The 8,170-nt window shown below is 36.5% G+C and overlaps 1 non-coding gene across 1 annotated transcript; it reads right to left on the bottom strand.

The window, feature by feature from the left end:
• Positions 1–1,133: 1,133 nt before the first annotated feature.
• On the bottom strand, positions 1,134–1,240 carry LOC121221513 (small nucleolar RNA R71). The gene has a single exon (XR_005918904.1). It is a non-coding gene; the product is annotated as a small nucleolar RNA R71 (small nucleolar RNA).
• Positions 1,241–8,170: the final 6,930 nt, after the last annotated feature.

The following is an 8,170-nucleotide window of genomic DNA, read 5'->3' as shown; positions in this document are numbered from 1 at the left end:
ATAAGGATCAGTAAAATGCGTATTTACTAAGTAAAGGATTACGAAAGGACCTAATGTGGTTTCCAGACTCATGTAAGATCAAGCTGCCATGGAATGTTTTTTCGAATATTATTAAGCACGTTGATAATAAATTGAGTTTAATTAAAGTAATTGTCCTTGTTTATTTATGTCATAATTGTTGCAAATTGTGTTTAATTTTACTAAAATATATTTCATTCATATAGTTTGCATACTTAGGATAATTTGCATTAGGGATCATTGCATTTAGTTTAATATATTTTAATCACCACTTCTCAACTATATTGTGTTTTTATATACCAAATTGTTAATATAATTTTACAAATTAAGTGTCTTAGCACAAATACAATCCCCGTGGAGACGATAACTTGATACTTATTACTTGATAACGACTGTGTACACTTGCACAAACCCCAGCATTGCAAGTTTTTGGCGCCGTTGCCGGGGATTGTCAACTGTTGCCATAGTTATTTTTTTCGTGAAATTATTTATTTTCAATTTGATTTATTTCTAACATTACTAACTTATTCTTTTTAATTTGTATGATTTTCTGTTAAGGTGTTTATGAGCATAGATCGAATTATCGATTTACTCCCTGTAGGCCCTAAAATTGAGTGAACTTTCAAACAAAGAAGACGTGAACGAATAGCTCAAAGACAAGTTGAGATGTACCTTGGAAATTAGAATTAATACCAAGGTATTGAAGCTGGTTATGCACAAAATCCTATCCTCATTGCCGATGATAGGGAACAATGCATCAAAAATTTGCTGTGCCACTTTTCAGTGAGTTAAACCCAGGAATTAGAAGGCCAGCTATTGAGGCAACCCAATTTGAATTGAAACCAGTGATGTTTCAAATGCTACAAACGATGGGCCAATTTAGGGGTATGCCCACGGCAGATCCACATCTCGACCTTCGATTTTTTATGGAGGTGAATGATTCATTCAAGATAGCCGGTGTGACTGAAGACGCACTGTGGTTGAAGTTGTTTCCGTACTCATTGCGAGGTCGAGCACGAGCATGGCTCAATTCATTGCCACCAGGTTCCAAATCTACATGGCAAGAATTAGCGGAGAGATTCTTGGTTAAGTATTTCCCACCTAGAAAAACCGCTAAGTTAAGGAACGATATCACAACTTTCCAACAATTGGATGACGAGTCTTTGTATGAGACTTGGGAGCGATTCATGGAGTTACTTCGTAAGTTTCCTCATCATGGGATTCCTCATTGTATCCAGTTGGAGACATTCTATAATAGTCTCAATGCACATACAAGATTGATGGTAGATGCTTCCGTGAATGGTGCAAATTTGTCTAAGTTTTATAATGAGGCTAATGAGATCATCGAGAGGATCACAAGTAATAACTATCAATGGCCAACAAATCGAACAACTTTAGGAATACGTGTAGCCGGAGTTCATATAGTTGACTCCCTCACTTCGTTATTAGCTCAGGTATCGTCTATTTCCTTTATGTTAAAATAGTTAACCGCTAATAGTAATAATAATTTTGCAGGTCAGCCACCAAGTTTGTTTGAAGTAGTTTCCTGTGTGTACTATGAGAAAGGTCATTCTTTTGAGAATTGTCCATCAAATCCTGAGTTAGTGTACTATGTGGGGAACCAATATCAAAATAGGAGTGGACAAGGACCCTAGTCCAACTTTTAAAATCCTTCATGACGTAATCATCCTAACTATTCTTGGAGCAACCAAGGAAATGGACCGAACAATAACTTATTGCAGCAAAGACCCAACCAATCTCAAGGATTTAATCAACAAGCTCCAAAACCACCTTAAGCTGAGGCATCAAACAGAAACACTGAATTTGGGTAAAGAACATATCAAGGTAGTGGCATTGCGAAGTGGTAAGACTCTGGAACCCCGATTGATTGATGTCGAAGATGGGCATGTTGAAAAGGAGGAAAGTCAACTAGATGTTGAAGTTCCTACACCAAAGGAATCGGAATCTGCAAAGTCTGACAAGGTAAACCCTGACTTAGTGAATTTAGATATTTTAACATCTTCTTTGGATGCAAATTTACCTATTCAAAAAATTTGTCCGGTTCAACCAAAAGTTCCATCACCTCCATATCTACAAAGATTGTAGCAACACAAGTAGAAACAGAAGGTGCAATTCAAGAAGTTTTTGGATGTTCTAAAGCAGTTACACATCAATATTTAGTTAGTGGAGGCTTTAGAACAAATGCCGAATTATGTGAAGTTTATGAAGGATATACTATCCAAGAAGAAACGACTGATTGAGTATGAGACTGTTCCTTGACAAAGGAATGTAGTGCGTTTCTGCAGAACAAATTGCCACCGAAATTGAAAGACCCAGGAAGCTTTACTTTACCCTGTAACATTGGTGAATCTTACTGTGGTAAAGCATTTTGTGACTTAGGAGCAAGTATCAACTTGATGCCTAAGTCTATTTTTAAGATGTTAGGGATAGGTGAAGTAAGACCTACAACTGTGACGCTTCAGCTAGCGGATCGATCATTAGCATATCCCGAAGGAAAGATCGAGGATGTTTTGGTAAGAGTCGATAAATTTATTTTTCCTGCTGATTTCATTATTTTAAATTTTAAAGTAGATAAAGAAGTGCCAATTAACGTTAGGAGACCTTTCCTAGCTGCGAAGAGGACGTTAATTGATGTGCAGAAAGGCAAACTCACCATGCGAGTTCAAGATGACCAGGTAACTTTTAACATTCTTAAAGCGATGAAATTTCCCGTTCCAACAGAGGAGTGTTCAGTTATAGAAGAGATAGAAACCAAGGTTTCTATGGAAAGCAATTTTGAGGAAGATCCATTGGAGAAAGCCTTTGAGTTTGACCCTTTGGATGATGATGAAGGTGAAAAAAATGGCTTTGATGGAAGCCAATCTGAGAAATTTTATTCAATCCACATGGTTTGAACCGTTGGAGTTAGAAGTCAGAGAATTTGTGCAAACCAAGTTGTCAATCGAAGAACCACCTACACTCGAACTAAAGATACTTCCTTTCCATTTGAAATTTGTTTATTTAGGTGACTATTCTACTTTGCCTGTGATTATTTTAGCAGAACTAACGAAAGATCAAGAGGAACAACTGGTTGTTGTTTTAAAGGAATTTAAGAAAGCAATCGGTTGGACCATAGCTGACATTCGAGGTATAAGCCCTTCTTGTTGCATGCATAAAATCATTTTAGAAGAAGGTGAAAGATTTCAAATTGATGGGCAAAGGAGGCTCAATCCTATTATGAAGGAAGTTGTGAGGAAGGAAGTGATCAAATGGTTAGATGCAGGAATTAGCTATCCTATTTCAGATAGTTCGTAGGTAAGTCCGATGCAGTTTGTGCCGAAAAAAGGTGGAGTCACGATTGTTGAAAATGAGCGTAACGAGTTAATTCTAATGAGAATTGTTACCAGTTGGAGAATCTGTATTGATTATAGAAAGTTAAACAAAGCCACTCGGAATGACCATTTTATGTTGCCTTTTATGGATCAGATGTTAGATCGACTGGCAGGTAATGATTCTATTTTTGTAGATGGCTATTCGGGATATAACCAAATAGCTGTAGCCCCAGAGGACCAACATAAAACAACCTTTACTTGTCCATACGATGCGTTTGCTTTTAGGCGAATGCCTTTTGGTTTATGCAATGCACCTGCAACTTTTCAACGATGCATGATGGAAATATATACTAATATGGTTGAAAATTTTGTTGAGGTTTTCATGGTTGATTTTTCTGTTTTGGGTAACACTTATGATATCTGTTTGAGTAATTTGGCTAAGGTACTGAAGAGATCTGAAGAGACGAATCTTGTCCTTAACTGGGAGAAATGCCATTTTATGGTTAAGGAAGGGATTGCCTTAGGCCATAGAATTTCAAAGAAAGGAATTGAAGTAAAAAAACCAAAGGTGGACGTAATTGAAGGATTATCGGCCCCAATTAATGTGAAAGGAGTCAGAAGTTTCTTAGGCCATGCTAGTTTTTATCAAAGGTTTATTAAAGATTTCTCGAAAATTTCTAAACCGTTATGCTTGTTGTTAGAGAAAGATACAGTGTTCGATTTCAACAAAGCATGATTGAAAGCTTTTGAAGATCTAAAGAAGCGGTTAATCTCAACCCCAAAAATCATTACACCTGATTGGAACTCACCTTTTGAGTTGATGTGCGATGCAAGTGACTATGTTGTTGGAGCTGTGATGGGTCAAATAAAAAATAAAGTGTTCCACCCAATTTACTATGCAAGGAAAACCTTGACGGGAGCCCAACTCAATTATACGGTAAATGAAAATGAACTATTTGCTATAGTTTTTGCTTCTGACAAATTTCGCTCATCTCTTATAGGTACCAAAGTTATAGTATTTACTGACCATGCGGCCATTAAATACTTGCTCACGAAGAAAGATGTGAAACTGAGGATAATTCGTTGGATACTTTTACTCCAAGAATTTGACCTTGAGATCCAAGACAGAAAAGGTATGGAAAATCAAGTAGCTAATTCATCTGTCGAGGTTAGAGCAACATGAGGTAACTCGATCACGTGTGCCTATCAACGAGAATTTCCCAGATGACCACTTATTTTAGGTGATTCGAATTCATGAAACACATTGGTTTGCTGATTTTGCCAATTATCTTGCATGTGGAATAATTCCTCGAGAAATGACATACCAAAAAAGGAAGAAATTCCTTCAGGATAGTCAGTATTATTTTTGGGAGGATCTGTTTTTGTTTAAATAGTGTGCATATAATATAATCCGAAAGTGTGGAGCTGAAAGTGAGATTGCTGAGATCTTATATCATTGCCATTCATCTCCAAGTGGGGGACACTTTGGTGGTTCACATACTACAGTAAAGATTTTGCAAGCAGGTTTCTTTTGGCCTACACTAGTTAAAGATACTTATGCTTATGTGAAGAACTGTGATAAATGCCAAAGGACTGGAAATATATCAAGGAGGAATGAGATGCCATTGACAAACATTTTGGAGATTGAATTGTTCGACGTATGGGGCATTGACTTCTTAGGCCTGTTTCCTTCTTTATATGGGAACAAATGCATCTTAGTTGTTGTGGACTATGTATCTAAGTGGGTTGAAGCTGAAGCATACCCTACAAATGATGCTAAAGTAGTCATGCGATTCCTACATAAACATCCGTTTACACGATTTAGGACACCAAGAGCTATTATTAGTAATGAAGGTTCTCACTTTGTGAACAAATGGCTTAAGTGGTTGCTTGACAAATATGATGTGAAGTACAAGATTACTACTGCTTATCACCCACAGTCCAATGGGCAAGTTGAAAGAGTGAACCGTGAAATCAAAGGTATCCTTGAAAAGGTAGTACGCCCTAGCAGAAAAGATTAGTCTCGAAGGCTCAATGATGCATTATGGGCCTATCGAACAGCATTTAAGACTCCGTTAGGAATGAATCCTTATCGGTTAGTCTGTGGCAAGGCATGCCATTTGCCATTTGAGTTGGAGAATAAAGCTCACTGGGGTTAGAAGCAGTTAAATTTTGATCTAAAGTAGGCCGGTGAGAGAAGGATGTTACAACTAGATGAGTTGGAAGAGCTGAGGTTGTTTTCCTATGAGAATGCCAAAATGTATAAAGAAAGATCAAAGAGATGGCATGATACCTATATACAACTTCGCGAGTTTAAAGAAGGTCAAAAGGTGTTGTTGTTTAATTCAAGGCTGAAGTTATTTCTTGGGAAGCTGAAATCTCGATGGAAAGCACTCTATACCATCTACCGAGTTTATCCTTATGGAGCTATTGAATTATACGACAATTACAAAGGTACGTTTAAAGTTAATGGTCAACGTCTCAAGCAATACTAGGATGATGAAGTTGAGTGAATTGAATCTTCGCTCAAATTAGCAGGCCCTTAATTTTTCATGAACTCATTGTGTAAATAAATAAATAATTAGACCTATTTTCTTAATTTATTACATTTAATTAATTCTGTCTAAGGAGATTGGAACTTAAGCGGGACCGCTGTGAACCCTCCAACCTTTCCTGGGAATTAATTTAATGTAATTTGTTAAGAAGAAATTTTCTAATTAAAATTTTCAATTTTCATTTTGTTCAGTTTAAATTTTAATTTTTTATGATAATAAAACGGGTCAAATTTTACCCAAGTACTAATCAGTTTTTTTTTAAGATATAGTCTGAGTTTGAGGCCCAAGATAGCAAAAAGGAGGGAAAAAATTAGGCCTTGCCATCACACCCATTACTTGCCGCCCAAGTAACTGTAATGTAGCTAAATTTTTTCTACATGTTGCCCTAAATTTTCCCTATATAAACCCCTCTTCATTCTACTAATTTTCATATCCCTCAAAGCAATTTACTTCCACCCTAAAAATCCCTAAATCTCTTCTTTGTGCTGTCAACCTCAAATCCCGAAAGAAACCCTATTCCTTTTCTTTTTTTTGTCGAAATTCCCTATTGCTACTGCAAAGAGATCGTCGCCGTACCATCCTTGCTGTCGCAAGATTTTTGCCGTAGCAAGTTATACCAACTTTACTGATTTCTCTTTTCTCTCTTGTGCAGAAACTCTACCGAATTTTTGGGAAAGTACCATGTCTCGCAAAAGAACTAGATCGTCAAAGACTACTTCTGAAAACTCGATTGTGGTTGATGAAGAAGTGAAAGAGCGATTTGATTCAATTTTCAAGCATTAACCTATGATGCCAGAAAAAGGTTTTAATCTGAAGAGCAATGATGTGATGGTGGTTCCTGTGCTAATTAGAAAGATAATCAATACTATTAAATGGGAACGATTCTGTGATGCTCGTTCACTTTCCGATGATGAACTAGTTCTAGAATTCTATGCTAGTTTGACTACGCAAGATGCTATTGAAGTCATTGTTCGAAAGAAAAAGGTACCTCTTACTTCTAAGTCCATCAATGATTTGTTTAATTTACCTTATGTTGAAGAAGATGAGTACTACCCTATGATGAGCAATATCAATTGGGATTTTCTTCAACAAGTGCTTGATGTTGTGACAAATTCGGGATCCCAATGGATTATAAGAAAGTATGGGAGCCATTCTTATCGAAGACAATACTTGAAACCAGTAGCAAAGGTATGGTTTTATCTTTTTTGCTACAAATTTATGCCTATCTCACATAGTTCCACCATCTTGATGGAACGGATGCTCTTGTTATATGCAATCTTGACAGAAAAATCCATTAATGTTGGGAAAATTATCCTCAATGAGATTCATGATTGTGCTAAAAAGAAGGCAGTAAATGCTTATTTCCCATCATAAGTCAGTTCACTTTGCTTAAGGGACCGTGTTAAAACACAAGCAAATCTGATGAGGCAGTATGTTCAAGGGTGTATTAGAAGTCATAATCTTGAAAGGTTGGTAGAAAGAGTGCATGAGTTGAACCAAGGTGAGCAGGAGGAACCAAATGAGCCAAAAACCGAAGAGTCAACAAATAAAATAGAAACTGAAGCTGATTCAGTTACAGAAACTAAAGAAGAAGATAAGGAACCAAATAATCCTCAACCAGCTGAAGGAGTTGGAAACCTTGAACCTAGGGTTGAGCCAGAAGAAGAACCAGTCAAGCTAAGTGTTGAACCTGAATATACAACTCCCATGCCGACTTCTGCAAGTACTTCAAGGAAATCAGAGTTGTCAATTTTGATGGATATGTAAAAGTTCATGCACAATCAACAACAAACTTACTGGAAATATGCAAAAATTAGAGATGATTCAATTAGAAATACTTTTAAGAATATCTCTAATACTTTTGTTCCTGAGTTCCCAGATGCTATCTTTGAGACATGGACGGAAGAGACTAACAATGCAAGTGAAGATGGAGCTAAAGAAGACAAGGAGAATAGGTTAGAAAAATAAAAAAAGGGGGGATTCTTGTCTTATTATTTATTTAATTATTTTTAGGTTTTTAGAATTTATTTCTTTAGTAATTAGGATTTAATTTTTGCAAAATAAAACATAGCAAGCATGAATAAATACTTTTTTAGAAAGAAAAAGATTAAGTGATGTGGCAATGGGAATGAACATGTCTAGGATTGGATTATTAGGAAAGACTTGGTATTTAAGCAGTCTTAATGACTCACATCTCCTTCTTTACAACCCTACCTGGTGTTTAGTTTTCATTCATTACTTTATTCTCGCAATGAGGACATTGCT

Source organism: Gossypium hirsutum, chromosome D09 (assembly GCF_007990345.1).
Source record: "Gossypium hirsutum isolate 1008001.06 chromosome D09, Gossypium_hirsutum_v2.1, whole genome shotgun sequence".
NCBI lineage: Eukaryota > Viridiplantae > Streptophyta > Magnoliopsida > Malvales > Malvaceae > Gossypium > Gossypium hirsutum.
This window is presented reverse-complemented; position numbering and strand designations above follow the sequence as displayed.